This window comes from Cryptomeria japonica, chromosome 2, assembly GCF_030272615.1.
Source record: "Cryptomeria japonica chromosome 2, Sugi_1.0, whole genome shotgun sequence".
Classification (NCBI taxonomy): Eukaryota; Viridiplantae; Streptophyta; class Pinopsida; order Cupressales; family Cupressaceae; genus Cryptomeria; species Cryptomeria japonica.
Genome location: NC_081406.1, coordinates 83,177,106 through 83,193,989, shown reverse-complemented (window position 1 = coordinate 83,193,989; position 16,884 = coordinate 83,177,106).

Genomic DNA, 16,884 nt, shown 5'->3' with positions numbered 1-16,884 from the left:
AGGGATTTCAGTTACAATTCAAGAAATGCAAAATCAAAAACAGGATTGGATTGGAGATTGCAACCTGTAATCAAACTAAAGGTAATATTTTTCATTTGAATAACAGTGATAAGACATGCTTGATTGCACATATTGATGAAAGTAGGTTATGTCATAAGAGACTCTGTCATGTAAATTTTGATTGCATTGTAAATATCAGCTCAACTAAGGCAGTAAGGGATTTACCTAAGATTGTGAAACCTCATAATCCAGTATGTAAGGAATGTCAAATGGGAAAGCAAGTTAGAACAAACTTTAAGAGTATTTCTGAGAAATCCAATAATGTTCTTGATTTAATTCATACTGACTTGTGTGGTCCGGCAAGAACAAGAAGCCTACAAGGAGATAGATATTTTATGCTAATAATTGATGATTATTCTAAAATGTGTTGGGTTACTTTTCTCAGTGAGAAATCAGAAGCTTTTGGAAAATTCAAGTTATTCAAGGCAATGGTAGAAAATGAAACCGGTAAGAAAATCAAATGTTTGAGATCTGATCAAGGAGGTGAATTTACATCTAAGGAATTTAATACATTCTGTGAAGTGAATGGAATCAAAAGATAACTATCAGCACCCCAGACACCTCAGTAGAATGGAATTGTAGAAAGGAAGAACAAAACTATTCTGGAAGTAGCTGGAAGCATGATATTGGAAGCAAATCTACCTCATGTGTACTGGAGAGAAGCAGTGAATACAACGGTTTATAATTTCAATAGAGTTCAAATCAAAGGTGAAACCGATAAGACCCCTTATGAACAATGGTTTGGTAATACTCGTACTCTTAAATATTTCAGAATATTTGGAAGCAAATGTTATATTAGGAGAGATGAGTATGTTGGTAAATTTGATCCTAGAAGTGATGAAGGAATATCTCTTGGTTATTCATCTAAGAGCAAGGCATATAGATTTTTTAATAAAAGATTGCAGAAGATAATTGAGAGTGCTAATGTGAAGATAGATGAACACTTTAGAGGAAATTCAAGGTCTGTAGATTCTGAACCGGTAGTTGAGATTATCATAAATGAACCAATACAGAGTGCACCGGTACAGAATGTGGATCTAGTCACACCAACATCATTAGAGAATTACATAGTGACTGAAGAACAGTAGCATTGTGAATAAACCCAGGTATGTAAGACTGAATCACTCAGAAAATTAGATAATTGGGAATAAGTATCAAGGTGTTATGACAAGAGGAAGACTGGAAAATGAAGAAGTATGCTTAATTTCTCAAATTGAACCAACATCTATTATTGAAGCATGTCAAGATGAACATTGGATAAAAGCAATGGAATATGAATTAGAACAAATTGAAAAGAACAATACATGGACATTAGTTCCCTGACCTAAAGACAAAAATGTAATTGGAACTAAATAGGTATTCAGAAGTAAACTTAATGAAGATGGTAAGGTAATCAGGAAAAAAGAAAGATTAGTGTGTAAAGGATAATCATAGAAGGAGGGAATTGATTATAATGAAACCTTTGCACCGGTAGCTAGAATTGAGGTAGTTAGATTATTTCTTGTATTTGTAGCTTATAAGAACTATAAAGTATATCAGATGGATGTAAAACGTGTATTTCTAAATGGTCATCTTGAAGAGGAAGTTTACATTGAACAACTTGATGGATTTTCATTGACAAATGATAAAGATATGGTTTGCAGATTAAGGAAAGATTTGTATGGATTGAAGCAAGCTCCTAGAGCTTGGTATGCTAGATTGGACAAATATCTTTTGAAGCTTGGTTACGCTAAAGGTAATGTTGACAACAACTTATATTTCAAAGTGACTAATGATGACATCTTGGTTATTGAAGTTTTTGTTGATGATATCATTTTTGGAGGAGAAGATGGATTGTGTAAGGACTTTGCTAACAAGATGCAGGAAGAATTTGAAATGTCTATGATTGGGGAGATAAAATTCTTTTTAGGATTGCCAATTTCACAAACTGATAGAGGTATATTCATATGTCAAACAAAATACTTAAAGGAACTATTGAGGAAATTTGGTATGGAAAACTCTAAACCGGTAAGTACTCCTATGACTACAACTGATAAATTGACATTGAAGGATGATTCAACTCCTATTAATCTGACAAGATACAAATCTATGATTGGAGGTTTACTGTATTTGACACAAACAAGACCTGATATAATGAATGCAGTATGTATTGTTTCAAGATTTCAGAGTAATCCTAAAGAAAATTATGAATCAATAGTAAAAAGGATTTTTTGGTATCTACAAGGCACAACAAATCTTGGTTTATGGTACCCTAAAGATGAAAATTTTGATTTATGTGCATACACCGATGCAAATTGGGCAGGATATGTAGATGACAGAAAGAGTACAACTGGTAGAGCATTCTTTCTTGGTAGTAGATTGATTTCATGGATAAGCAAAAAGCAGAGGGGTGAACTCACAATACTGATTCCCACTTTTTGACCAACTTTGACACTTAGATGAACATTTTGAAATAAACCTTCACATTCTGACACCTATACCTTTTAAATCGTTAAGAATTTGAAGATGATGTAAACTAGTGATTTGCACCATCTTGTTTGTAGATTCTAAATATATTTTTTTCAACTTTTTTTTAATAAAATTTTATTGATTTTTCCATCTCCCTCAAAAATTAGTTTTTTACAGCAAACAACATTTTTTAAGAGTGACGTGCATCCCGAAATACACATCTTTTTTCTATAAATGATAAAAACTTAATTATTTTGATTTTGGTTTGTAACATCAATACCCAGGGCATGCAGTTGGTTTGATAGTGATATGTTGAATATTTTTCATTTTATTAAGTTTTAAAGTCCGACTAATTATTAGTTAGATATAGGTGTATGTTTGAACATATAACTTGTTCTCTATATATCAAGATTCAATTTTATCTTTTTTGTTAGAAAGAAGACATCAATAATTAGTGCATAGATATTTTTCATAATTTTTTTTGAAATAGTTTACTATTTTTTCCAATGCATTGAAAAAAGAAGTTCATGTTCGGTAAAAAACCTACATTCATAAGAAATAAAATAAAAATATATTAATGCAAATTAAATATATTAAAAATTATACTCTTTATAAATCTTATAATAAGGACTAAGTACTCAAAAAAATAAAACTTCTAAATGAATTCATTTGACCCCCCAAAAGCTAATGTAAAATTGGTTTTTTATCAACATTTGATAGATGCAAAGGAGACTCTGTTGCAAGTATAATTTAGAAGTAGAGAGGTTCTATCCAAGAAATTTTGATCTAAGAGTCGTTGATATAAATCTCTTCAATTAATTACTTCAGATCAGAGCTCTTAAAGCTTAAATCATTATATTTTCTAAAAAAATTATGATTTCACCAAAAATCAGGATGTACCAAAAAGTGGGAACCAGCATTATGAGTTCACCCAGAGTTGTACATCATTATCAACAATAGAATCAGAATATGTTGCAACGGCAACTAATTGTACTCAGGTATTATGGATTAAGCAAATGTTGAAGGACATAAAGGTAAAATGCAAAGAATCTATAATCATTTATTGTGATAATTCAACAACAATTGATATATCAAAGAATCTGGTATTTCACTCTAAGACTAAGCATGTTTCTATCAAATATAACTTTTTGAAAGAGAATGTTGAAGCAAAAGAAGTAAGATTGTTTTATCTGAATACTAAAGAGCAGATTGCAGATATCTTTACAAAGCCTTTGCCTAAGGAAACCTTTGAATATCTCAGAGAGTAGCTTGGGGTAATACCCTCATCGACAGAGACTTAGAAGATTGAAGATTGGCATCAAACCAACAAAAACTAACAGAGAAATTATTTTTTCGGCTTTGATGGAGGAGAGATACTTCTCAGGGGGAATAGTTGGTTGTATGTTCTGGTATTTATTCTTAAATGCTTTGGCATTTGATGTCAAAGGGGGAGAGATATCTATGGAAAAACATTATCCTAGGGGGAGAGATTATTATTTTGGAGAAATTATTCATTGAGGGAGAGATATATAATCTCTGTATTTTCAGTTTTGATTTCTGGTATTGATCTATTTTGGAGATTATTGGTTTTTGGTTTTTGGCATTGTATTTTGCCACTTACATATTTTTCCATCTAGTGTTGCCATAAATGCCAAAGGGGGATATTGTTGGTATTATGGATGTGTTGCATTAGTTTTGTCATTGATGTCAACACTTATCCTTCTGGAGATCTATGGTTATGTTCACCGACACATTGTGTTCACCGGCAAGGTCAGTGACTTATGCACAATCATTGATATATTGTTCACTGACAGGTTATATGGTTCACCGACATCGAGGATGACTTGTTATCATCTGGAGATCACTTGATTATGTTGAAGACATGGTTTGGATACTTGGTTTTGGTATTTTGGTTATTGGTATAATCAGGTTGACATATTTATTGTTACTGACAGATTGGTCTAAGTTATGGAGGTCGGTATGCGTTATCTATTCCAGATCAACACGACACATTATGGAGATGATTTATTGATTGGATATTGTTGTAATTGTATCAAGCCGACATGATGCATCACATCAAGACTTATTTGTAATGGATTTAATTGTAATATTCTTAGTGAGCCGACCTACACATTTGGTCTTAGGTTTTGTATATATGTAAGATCTCATTTGTGAGATGACAAAATGATATGGTTATGGTATGGTATTGTAACATGGTATGTGCGAATATTGAAGATCATATGAGTAGACCGTAGAGAAGGTTAAAGGAAGGTTTGAAGGTGTTTATCAGAGCTTAACTAGTACTGAATCTAGCATTGGAGATGCTCTTTTGAGCAGTACATTATTCTAGGATTTAGCCATCCTACTGTAGTCATTGCGACTCCCATTTGAGTAGTGTGCTCTAGGCGATTGGCCTTTCTGCATGTGTAGACCCCATTTGTATACACATACTATCTGTAGTAGTGTCATCTGATTGTGGGTAAGGCTTCCCACCGTGGTTTTTCCCCTTACAGGATTTCCACCTCAAAATATTTGTGTTATGTGTTGTGGATGTTGTTTCTCCTTCTGTATCATGCATTAAGTTTCACTGGTACTGTTATTAATTGCTAATCTGTTAACTAACATTAAGTTTGATTAAGTTACAATTGGGATGAAATTCATTGACAATTGATTCACCCCCCCTCTCAATTGTCCTTTCGGTTCCTAACAAAATAATATGGCTCTAATATTAATACAATCATCTCAAAGACATGGCTCTAAAATGTTTTAGAGGATTGGCACATGCATTAATTTCAAATTGGGATTAGTTAGGTGCAATATTACACAATCATTTCAAACAAAGTGTAGATTTTCTATCTTTTTATGATACAAATATTGAGAGGAAGAACTCCTCTAGATGCATATTATACTATCTCTATAATAGCTAAGAAAAAACTCATTCAAGATATTAAAATTATGCACTAACTCGAATAGTAATATTTCCTCAACCTTATACACTCCTTCAAGCTCCTTGATGTCTATCGATGAAGATATGGAACCCATCCTTTTTGTTCCATGTTGCATGATCTGTTGAAAACAAGGTGAAGAAAGATTACAATTTTAACTTATTTATGTGATTGAAAATAGATAAAAATTGTTTACCAAATATGAAATAATAAAGTGATTTCAACATTCAATGTAACATAAAAATTAGCAATCAAATGAGACACTAGATTTACATGGAGAAACCCTTTCAAGAAAAAAAATTCACTAGAGAAAGAGGGTAAGTATATTATTAATATTCAAAAGAGAGAATACTACAAAATTAATTCACTTTACTTTTCCAACCAAACCCATGAACACCTAGCTACCTGCAAATAAGGCATAGAAAACTACTATTGTATGACACCAATTTATAAAAAACATAGGGAGGTAAAACAACAGTGGTAAGACGGAACAAGAGGTAGAAAACCACTTGCAAAAACCTACACCTAGTAAATTGGACAACCATGAGAAATAATAAAATATTAATTTCCTTCAAATGGATCCAAAATGGGTGCCTTAACCATAGCTACTCAAATATTTTCTTCCTCGATGCTTTGGAACTCCTTGATGACTCTTTGAATCACCCAACAAACAACCTTGCACCTTCCAATTTTGGGTACCCAAAGCTTGACACTTCATATCCCAATGTGGATGCCTAAAATAGTGATGTTTATCCATTTTGACTTATCCTTACCATCGTTACATGTTCACCTCTTAAAAGAGCAATTACAATTTTTCATAAAGTGCAAATATTAAGTATTTTTCTTCCATGTCCTATGTAACACCCCGCCAAGAAACCCTAGAGGAAAAGACTAACTTAACCAAATAAAGGTGAAATAATTTTTTTTTAAAACTATTTAATAATGTTAAAGCTATAGGTTCAAGATTGCACATGTGGAAGGAAACTACAACTTTCCCCTAAGGTTTCTTAACTTTGTTATAATTCTAATCTAACATCATTTTAAGGAAATGAAACTAACAAGAATATCATTTCTACACAAAAGAACATATTCCTTATAAATGAATAAAATATTCCATTTGACCCAATTATTTAATTACACAATTGCATTGCATCACATAATCAATTTCTTAAACTACTTCTAAAGAAACCCATAACAACAATTAACATAGCATAAAATGTAATGACAAATAACATGCTTACTTTAACATTAAGATCACCATTGCCAATACCTAACATATAACCTATCATCTAATTCTCAATACATACACATCAAATTTACATCATGAATATACCATAGTTTACATCACAGATAGATTGCATACACCTTATAGGTACAACATTTACAATATCACCATGAAGGCATGAACATGCATATGATTACAAATGATATACACAAGTATCAAGTCAAAATACATAAGGTCTCCATCTAGCACACTAAGTTGACCCAATCATGAGAAACATTATGGAACATGAATGAATCCAATCCATGCAAAGCCATGAACAAAATTCTCGATGGAAGAAGGCAACTACCACCTGACCATGTGGAACCCGAAGGTCCACCCCCCGTGCTAGGAGATAACATAAGGCCCTCAAGTGCACAAGAAAGAAAACATAACACATGGTCTAAACAAAGTTCCTTCGGATAAGGACTCAATCAAAACTCACATAGATAAAATATCATCACAAAGTAATTCTAGGAGTCTCAACATAGAATCACAACAAAGTGTACACAAGGGAGAAGTGTCATCGCATAGCTTGATATGGGTTATCCTAGCAGGTCTCCATAGGCCCCGACCCCCATCTTGGGTTATCTTGGCAGCCTCTCCCGACCCCCGATCCCCATTCAAACTCATGCAGAACCAACATACCTTTCAAGAGGACAAAGTAGCTGACCATGCCATTTCAGGCCTTCCCACCTCATCTTGAGCCTAAACGAGCACTCAAGCCATGAGAGGGGTAGTCATTACCTTGTTTAATGTGTGTATCTACCCAACCCCCCTAGATTCATTATTAAGTTATCACTTATTTTAAGTAACTTCCAACGGGTTATCCTGGTAGCTACTTTGGGCCCCGACCCCCACTTGGAAGCCACTCCCCCTTATGACACTATACAAGCCCAAAGATAAAGCCTCAAAATACAAGAGAATACTGGCCAACTTACATTACCATGGAACCCAAAACAACCACTTTTACAACACTTGGCCACATGCAACATCCTCCAGGTAAAGCACTTCAAATGTAATCACATATGACTCTATAGTTCAACGCACATTGACAAAACCACTGACAAGGGTTAACGTCCACTGACATAATTAAACAACTCAACTAGACTTTCTTACAAAACAAAAATAAAATTCCATTCCATAATACAACATCGACGCATAAAATGATTTACACAATTCTAAATCATCACACAAATCATTTAATAAATTTTACAATGGAATAGTGATCTCAAGTTTTAATTTGACAAAATTATATAAAGATTCATATTTTCCTTTTAACATAATTCTAATACCCCCTTGGTTTATCAAAATAAATGACTTTAATAAAAATTATCCATGTTTATCCAAAACACCCATATTATTTCAAATACAACTATGTTCACCCCAATATAAAAAAAAAACATTGACAAAAATTTAACAATCATTTTCACAATTACACACGCGTGCACACGCACACACACACACACACACACAATACTAAAACAGTGAAAATGCATTAAGCATCTTAAATCCCAACAAAGAAAATTTAACACTACATAAAATTTTGACATGGCAAATTTAAAAAAAAAATAGCGAATATATATATAAAAGAGAGGGAGAAAGGGGGTTGAATGTCATGGGGACCCTACTGTTGTGGGATGGCTCCCCCACAACGTGGAAAACCCCCACATTGTGGGTCTCCCCCATAGTGTGGGTAGAGTCACCCACTAAGTGGGACGACTCACCACATCGTGGGGTTTAACCCACGATTAATTAAAATCAAACAAAAAATTTATAATATTTTTTAAAAAAAATTAAAACAATTTTTATTTAATATATTTTTACATATAAAATTTTATAAATACAATACCAGTGAAAGAAATAATGACTGAAACTTTATTAGAGATTTTTTTTTTTTTAAATAAAGAAATTTCTTTTTCACAGAGATTTAGGAAAACAAGAAAGAGATCCCAAAATCAATTCCATCTTTTCAAAATTTCTGAGATGAAATAAATTAACCCAATCCACTATTAAATTTACTTGAGGAATTTTTCCCAAACACACAAATCAAATTGGAAAATAAATGAACTAGAACACTTCCAAGAAACGTGCAACCACAGAAAAAGAAGAGATTAATTTTTTTTTTGTCCTGCCTTCGAATCGCAATCCTTGCTTGAAAATACAATGATCCAGTAATCTACTCCACTTGACAAATTACTCCCCTTTTCAAATCTCCAAATTACACTTTTAATAAAACCCCCAAGACCAAATACCAAAATACATTTGCAAAGATGATATTCATTCTCAAAGTTCCCCCAAATTCATTCAGAAATTCAGCCCCAAAAATTTCCTCCCAAATTCATTTTCTTTCCTTGTATATTTTTGAACCCTTCCAATTTCTCCCAAAATCGTTGCTTGGAGCTCACAACTCCTTGGCAAAAACTCCATTCCCAAAAAAGCACTCCTTTAATTAAAATTGCACGTTTTCTTTTATTTACTTATTTTATTTTAAATATAATATTCTCTCATATTATAAAATTTAATTTATTCAAGAAAGCAAAGCAAATTTAATATATTAAAAAATCAAGCTTCTTAGTTATTAAAATAAACAAAAGTCAATATTTAATAATATCATAATCCCCTAATGCCCAAATTATTAATACAATAAACTTTTCATTTAATTTATTTATCAGGCATTATAAGTATTTTTTTTTAACCTTACTATATATATATATATATATATATATATATATATATATATATATATATATATATATATATATATATATATATATATAATTTATTAATACTAAGCAATTAAATTATTTAACCTTCAAAATTATAAAACTTAAATACATTAACAATTAATTACTTCTAACACAAGAACACAATTATTCCACATGAAACAACGACAAGGACACAAACACAACATACCAAGGAGTCAGATATTTTGTTGATGTGGCAATCCAATAGGGTTAACACTTAACAAAAAACACTACACTAGGACTGGGTAGGGCTAAGGATAAGGACTTCGGGCCTTATGATATCTCCCACAACTTCCATCGGGATTATATAGGCATGCTCAAACCTAAGAACTAGGGGGAGTCGATGCCTTGTACCTACAAACCTGCATCACTGAGAGCACAACATATACATAAATACAACAATTACAAGCACACCGGTGGAGAAGAATCGTGACATTCTATGTCTCTCCGAAGTTAGTGACGGAAGATCATCCCCTCACACCCCATACAGACTCAAACAAGTACATGAAGTCAAACACATCACAATACATCTCATAAATATGTTGATCCATGGGTTAGCACATATGAATAAAGTCCAACATCTATACATCCAATATTAGTATTCATAAATAAATTTTAACATCTAACATCATAAACAATGCTCATAATAAAATATAACATCAAAACATGCATGAATACATAATTCATAAACATCATCTATCAAATCCAAAACCACATATCATAGTATCCTATAAGAGTCAACATATCAAAGAGTACCATCCAACCACATATAAAACTAAATAAGTCACCAAAGGTCCAACTAGGAAAGTAAATAATGTCTGAACAAGGGAGGGGCATTACATCCTAGGGAACGCTTTTCAAGGAATGTGGATACGCATGAATGACATAGGATTTGCAATGTTAATGTCACCTTATCCTAACATTCCCCCACTTGACATTATGCATTTTAATTACATTCAAGAGATATGTAATATAATAAAATTAAGGACAATGGTCAAGGCTCGTAGTCATCCTCCACCAAGAGAACTTTTATGTGCTCACTCGCAAGGCATAAGAGAATATGCAACATTATCCAAAGTGTCAACCTTCTCTACCAATACCTTACCATTCTCAACCATTTCTCACACAAAGTGATATTGAACATCAACATGTTTAGTATGAGCATGATACATCAAATTATTGGCCAAACAGATAGCACTCTAATTGTCACATCTGATCCTCATAGTCCTACAATCAAAACCAATGTCAATACCAAGTCTTTGTAACCATACCAACTTAGAGGAATCTATAGAAGCTTTATACTTTGATTCAGTGGTGGAAAAAGCAATTGTGGGTTGGATCTCTTACTCATCTGACTCAATGCTCTTTCAAACAAAGTAAATACATAGTCATCGATCAACCTTTGACTATTCAATTCACCTACAAAACCTACATCAATGAATTTCTATATGTCTAATGACTTAACATCATTAGTAGCATGATTAAAAAAAACATTAATCAAAAGTAGCTCACAGTATATGTAAATGACCTCTTAACAAAATTCCAATACTCTCTACTAGGATTAGACATAAACTTACTTATAACTCCCACTACTTGTGCTATATCTAGTCTAGTACAAACCATCGCATACATGAAAATGCCAATGGTACTAGCATGAGGAACCTTAGAAATATCCTCAAAATCATCATAAAAGACCAAACATATGTCTAAACTCAACTTAGTACCAACCGAAAAAAGGAATACTAACTGGCTAACACTCATGCATATTAAACCTCCGCAAAATAGCATCAACATACTCAAAATTAACCAAAGATTTCTAGGAACTTTATCTCTACTAGTATCCATCCCATGTATATATTAGTCCCCAAGTCCCTCAAATCAAATTTTCCAAAACATTGAGTAATCTTCACCTTATTGTTACTAATAAACAACATGTCATCAACATACAAGATATTAATTAGTATTTGATCATCAATAATATTAATATAAACACAATGATCCCTCTCACTCCTCATATAACTTAGCTTCAATGTAAAAGCATCAAACTTCTAATACCGCATCCTATGTGAGTGTTTCAAACCATACATAGATCTCTTTAATCTAGAAACCAATTATTATTTTCCCTTCACAACACAATTGTCAAGTTGTTTCTCATAAATCTCCTCCTCAACATCCCCATGCAAGAAATTAGTTTTAACATCCATTTGCTCTATCTTAAAATTACAATCAACAATAATAGATAGTAGGAATATAATAGAATTTAATTTAGCAGCAAGAGAGAAAAATTCACCAAAATTAACTCCCTCTCTCTAAGAGCAGCCCATGGCAACCAATCTATCCTTGTATTACTCTAATTGGCCATTTTCTCCAAACTTCTTTGTTTAAATCCTTTGGACAAACTAACAAGAACCCAGGTGTCATAATTATCCAAGGCCATCATCTCCTCTTGCATGGACTGTATCCAAGACTCATTTTCCTTCGAAGAAAGAGCCTCCTTGAAAGATTTAGGTTTATCATCAATACTCAGTAAAGCAAATACATAATAGAATTTTGGTGGGCTATAATTGTCAACTAGATTCTATTGTCTTTTGGACCTCCTTAAAGTAGGATTAATGGGCTCTACTTGTTCATCTTCCATTGTGCACTCATCTTATACATCATATAAACTCTATGAACCCTATTCTGCATCATCACCCTTAGATGAATCTAATTATTCTTCCACATATGCATCTTCTTGATTTTCAATATTTTTCTCAAAGTGAACAATCTTTTTCTTCTCCTTTGGTTGTTCTCCACCTAAGTAAGCTCTAAACTCCTTGAAAATCACATCTCTAGAAAAGATTATTTCATGGATTAGAGGATTCCAAAGCTTATAACTTTTTAAATTCTCACTATATCCCACAAAGATGCATTTATGAGCTTTTAGATCTAGTTTTAGATCATTTCTCTTAAGGCACATGAAGAAAAGTCTCATAACCAAAGACCCTTAATTGCAAAACCAAACGCTTTCTAACTGTACATACTTCATAAGGATTTATTGTCAATAAGAGTTGAATAAGGATATCTATTAATTAAATAACAAGCAGTACCTATAGCGTCCACCCAAAAGCATCTATCAAGCTTAACGCCGCTAAACATGCTCCTAGCTCTTTCCATTAAGGTTCAATTCATTCTTTCTGCCACATCTTTTGTTCGGGATTATAAGGAGTTTTATTTTACTGGACAATACATGCATTCTTACAAACTTATCAAATTCCCTAAAATAATGTTTACCCCCATTGTCAAATCTCAACACTTTTATCTTATAGTCTAATCGGTTCTCAACTAAAGCCTTAAATTCCTTAAACTTAGCAAAAAAATTAGATTTAGAATGCATAAAATAAATCCAAGTGTATCTCGAGACATCATCAATTAAGGAAATATTATATTGAGGTTTACCAAAAGAATCAACATCCATGAGACCACATACATCCAAAAGAATAATTTTTAAAGGCCTCTTTGCCTAATAAAAAGATTTAGTAAATGATGATCTATTTTGTTTACCAAACACATAATGCTCACATAAACCATTTTTACCATAAAATAATTAGAAATGCCATCAACCAACTTTTTATTTAGAATGGTCTTAAGACATTTTTCACTAATGTGACCCAATCTATGGTGCCATGACATACATGCATTTTTAGTGGTAGTTACATTTGTGTAGTTATAAAAAGTAGAGGCATTTAGCCTAAACAAATTCCCTATCTTAGATCCTTTAGCTATCACCAAACTCCCTCTTACAAACTTTCAACCAAACTTGTCAAATGTCACATGCATTCCCAAATTATTCAACTTGGACACAAAAAAAAGACTTCTTGCGAGTCCTAGAATATGCAAAACATTATCAAGAGTTTTTATCCTCCCATCACTGAAACACAAATTTACCTTTCTCTTACCAATTCAATCTTCTTTGTAATGTTGTTACCATGCAAAACCTCTTCCTTGTCATATACTTTGTAAGATGAAAACTACTCCTTATGAGGAGTCATGTGGTAGGATAAAATCGAATCGATTAGCCAAGGATCATTACTAATAGTGTTATCTGAAATAAAAAGCATCAGAAACATCATCAAAGGACTTTTTCATGGAGGAATCAAAATTATTTTCCTTAAATTTATGTTTCTTCTTCATATGCCCTCTTTTACCACAATTCCAACACTTTAATACTCTCTTTGAAAGTCTTAGAGCATCCTTTAGAGTTATCCCTCTTTTATCCCTTTTAGGCACTTTCTCTTTAGACATTCCCACACATGCGAGACATCTTAGGTGCCAATATTCATGGACTTTCTCCTCATCTCTTCTGAGAGAAGTGTAGCAATGAGGTTGTCCATCTTCAAATCTGCACTATCACCACTTAAGACAATGATTCTTGTTGGTCCTCCCAACGGGAATGGTAACTAAGTGATAAAACACAATTCAAAAATTGAATATCCTTAATTAGCTAACTTTTCATGTGGCAAAGGCTCATTTAGTTATCAACCAAGGACATAAACTTGAAATGGGCCAGCACTGTATGTGCACCAAGTTCATATTGCAACCATTTTATATAACTGTGGGAAAGGAATTCTTCTTAAAGTAAACACATAGAATCTCTAATAAACTAATACTTAATCCTACAATTGGAAATTGCCTTAAACAATTACTATTAAAAGATAAAGTTCTGGCGAGCAGTAGGAACTACTTTGATGTCGTGGTTGCAGGAAGTACACTGATAATTATTCTGCCAGATAATTGTGATGTCCTCTCGAATCATGTTGTATTTTTCAAAAAAAATTAGTTTGAGGTAATATCTTTTATTTTGTTTTGTTTGTCTGTTTGGAGTTATTTTTAAGAATGTAGCTAGATTCCGACCAAGCAAAGGCACATTGAGTACATTACAGTGTGAAACTTAGTGCAGTGTCTGAACAGATTTACACCATTATAAACCATTATAAAATTGAAAGTGTTATCACTATGATGGGTGGTCCGCTTGTTCGACATGAGCCAACAGTCCATGAAGTTCTCCTTCAGGACTAGGATTGTGAACCAGTATTCAGGAATAGTGGATGGCTGGATTATTTCTTAAAGTTGACAAAGTTTAATGAAGAAATTGCGAGGGAATTTACCCACACACTGTCAAATGGAGAAGCTCAGGTAAAATTTTTAAGAGTAGTGGCTACAGAGGAAAGGATAGCAAAGGTAACTGGGCTACCAACAGATGGGGAGAAGTACTTAGAATCCAAGGATGCACGTAGTGCAAGGGCAAAGTTTACACATCCAGAAGACCCCCCATTAATAGTAGATAGGCAAGGAGCTAGGCGAGAATCCCTTCCGCCTGAATGGAGAGAAGTGGCATTGTCTATCTTAAAATATTTAACCTGTGAAGGAAAATTTTCATGTCTGCATTCTCATCACTTCAAGCTCCTAAGTCATATGCGCCATGGAAGAAGGATGAACATTCCAAGCTTATTGTACAACCTTCTTTCTATAAGTGCAACAGAGACCCAGAAAGGTAGGCCTCACTCCATTTCTCACCATTGTCTAATTAATCTTTTAGTTGAAAAATCCTTGAGAGATGTTTCTCCGATGCTCTGGAATGAATTTGTTGAAACCAGAAAGTTTAGGGTATAGCACATAGTTATAGAGGAACCACTTCCATCACAAGAATAGGAAAACCTTTTAGAACCTAGTTCCCCTCTTAAACCCTCATCCTCTTGAAGGGCTATGAATGGATCCCTTGATAACATCATTAGTTGTTGAACAGAGTTAATTTCCTCTACTTCGCCTCCTATATCTGGCCACACTACTTGGTCTTGGTCAAGTTGAGGTTGTGCTAGAGAATAGAGTGCAAGTAATACCATCTGAAATTGTCATATCTCTATACCTACAACCTATATATGCATCAGTTGTTGCCAGCCAAGGTCTTCCCAAAATAATTGGATATCCTCCTAATGTTGCCTTGGGAGAAAGGATTATAAAATCAATAGGATATTCTCAAGAATCTAATGTGACAACAATATCTTCAACCATTCCTTTAGGCCGAATAGTTGAGCTATCAGCAAGCTGCAAGACTGTTGGAGTTGATATGAGATTAGTAATGTTGAGTTGTTGCATGACATCCTTAGTCATCACATTTATTGCTGCTCCCAAGTCTATCAAGGTATTTTTTATTTGAGTTCCATTAATAACTATCTTGACAATAGGGCTACTTGGATCAGAATATTTAGGGACTGTTATTTTTCCCAACATAATATCACCCAACTGTCCTACTACATACACTATTGTTGGATCCTTTTTCTTCCTCCCAGGTTTCTTCAAACAGGCTTCTTTAATAGCTTTGCCATATATGGAAATATCTTTAATAACTTGGAATAGTGGAATTTTAACACATATATGTTTTAGTTGATCAATAAGATCAAAGGCTATATCATCATGTTGCTTAGATACTTCTAATTGTAACCTTTGAGGAAATGGGGGAGTTCTTATAGGGATATTTGGGGTTGTTGACTGTTGACCTTGCTCAAGATTTCCCGCTTTATCAGGCATTCTTTCCTAAGCAGTTTCCTCTATTGGTAACTCTGTTATGACTGGATGAGATGGAGTAGGAAATGTTGTCCCTGATCTCAAGTGAATATCACTTATATTGAGAGAATATGCAAGATACTTATTAGGATCAGTTGAAAAAACTTTTTGTTGTTGTTGTGATTTATTATTTTGATTTGGAACAGGCTGAGTTGGCAATTGGGTTGGCTTGGGTGGAGTGGAATTAGGAGTTGGTGGCATTAAAGCTGGTTGTTGGGACTATTGTTGTGGCTACAGAAAACCTATGACTTGTTTACCTATTGTTGTCCTCCCCTCCATTGTGGTGACTGCTGCCAGTTACCTTGAGGGGGAGACCAATTCCCTTGTGGTTGTTGCCATTGAGATGAGGAATTCTGATAATTGGGGCAAGGATTCTGAGAGTTATTCCAAGACTGAGGAGTATAATTTCCAAAATTTTGGATGGTGGTTGCCACTGATTGTTTTGTGCATTGAAGTTCATATAAGGATTAGAAAATGACAATGGGTCATGTGGCATACCTTGTCTTGGAGGCCAACGCCTTCGTTGTGCAACATAAAAAAGTTGTTCATTATCTCCATAAACAGGCTTGAAATCTGGGGAACTCTGTTGGCTGTCAATTTTAGCTAACATTTTGCATCTACAGTCCTTCTTCTTTTGCCAACAGTGAGGACAAAATTCAACAAGCATAGCCTCTGCCTCCTCATGCTTCTTCTTTGTCTGCAGTGTATCCAATTGGGTAGCCATATTATTAATTGTATCTTCTTTAAAATCTTTCAACAGATGAGTTATTTCCATTCTTGATACTGTTTAAGATGATTTAGCAATTGAAGAACCAGGCCT